The 986-nt window shown below is 38.0% G+C and overlaps 1 protein-coding gene across 1 annotated transcript in view; it reads left to right on the plus strand.

Moving 5' to 3' along the window:
* The window catches only part of YTHDC2 (YTH domain containing 2), a 40,310-nt gene that overhangs the window by 7,979 nt on the left and 31,345 nt on the right, over positions 1-986 (plus strand). The gene's annotated exons all lie outside the window — the stretch shown is intronic.

A 986-nucleotide genomic window follows, 5' to 3' on the forward strand; every position in this document is an offset into this window, starting at 1 on the left:
TCCAGTTTCTAGATTCTTTGAACTGTATAGATAGCAGGACTTCCAGGAATGGGCAGCAGTTGGGATATGAGTGAGAAGAAGATGGCAAAAGTTATAGCTGGTCACGTTGCTTATATGGATGAAGATACTGCATAGGTAATGAAAATGAATGTATTTGAACAACAAAGCCAAGTTAAAGAAGAATTTGAATATGTGTACAAAAGCTCACAAGGCTATTAAAGGATTAAAAGAGCTGGTAAAGATGAATTGCAAATAAGGTGGATGATTAATGTGTGGAAGTATTGTGCTGGCTGAAGGAAGAACAAAGTATAGGTCAGATCAAAAGGGAAGAATTACTGGAAGCAGTGCAGAAAATCCTGCTTAAGAAGAATCAATAGATTCATTCAAGAGAAAGAGCAAAAGGAAGAGATGGCAATATTTCCAACTGTGGACAAAAAAGATGTGGGGTAGAGGAGTTTACAGTAACACAGGAGTCTAATTTTTTAAGTTTTATTAACTACTAGACAGCAGTGATGATTTCTAGGAGGCTGCTGAGGAAGAGTAATGATGGGTAGAGTAAAACATTTCCATCTTCAATGTGTTCCTTGAATTTAATATGTAGAAGGATTTTTGAAAGGAGGGATGAATTCCAAACTTGGAAAGAAACACGCATATGATAACTAGTGAGCTCATGTCTTCCAGAAAAGAACTGTAGAGTATGATACAAAGGAACTTTTCAATACTTAAGGTGGCGGTGCTGGGGAGAGTATTGGCAATTGCTGTTTTTACTTGCACAACTAACTCTGCCACAGGTACTAGAATAGTAACTTCATTTTGAAATTCTTGAAGAGAAAAATTAAAGCATTTGAAAAGGATCAGCTGATTTCTTTGTGATTCAGGCAAGTGTAGTGTATCAAGTGTAGTGTATTGGGTTTGTGTGGCACGGTTTTGGTAGTGGGGGGGCTACAGCTTCTGTGAGAAGCTGGTAGAAGCTTCCCCTGTGTCTG

Source organism: Pygoscelis adeliae, unplaced genomic scaffold (genome assembly GCF_000699105.1).
Source record: "Pygoscelis adeliae isolate BGI_AS28 unplaced genomic scaffold, ASM69910v1 Scaffold83, whole genome shotgun sequence".
Lineage (NCBI taxonomy): Eukaryota > Metazoa > Chordata > Aves > Sphenisciformes > Spheniscidae > Pygoscelis > Pygoscelis adeliae.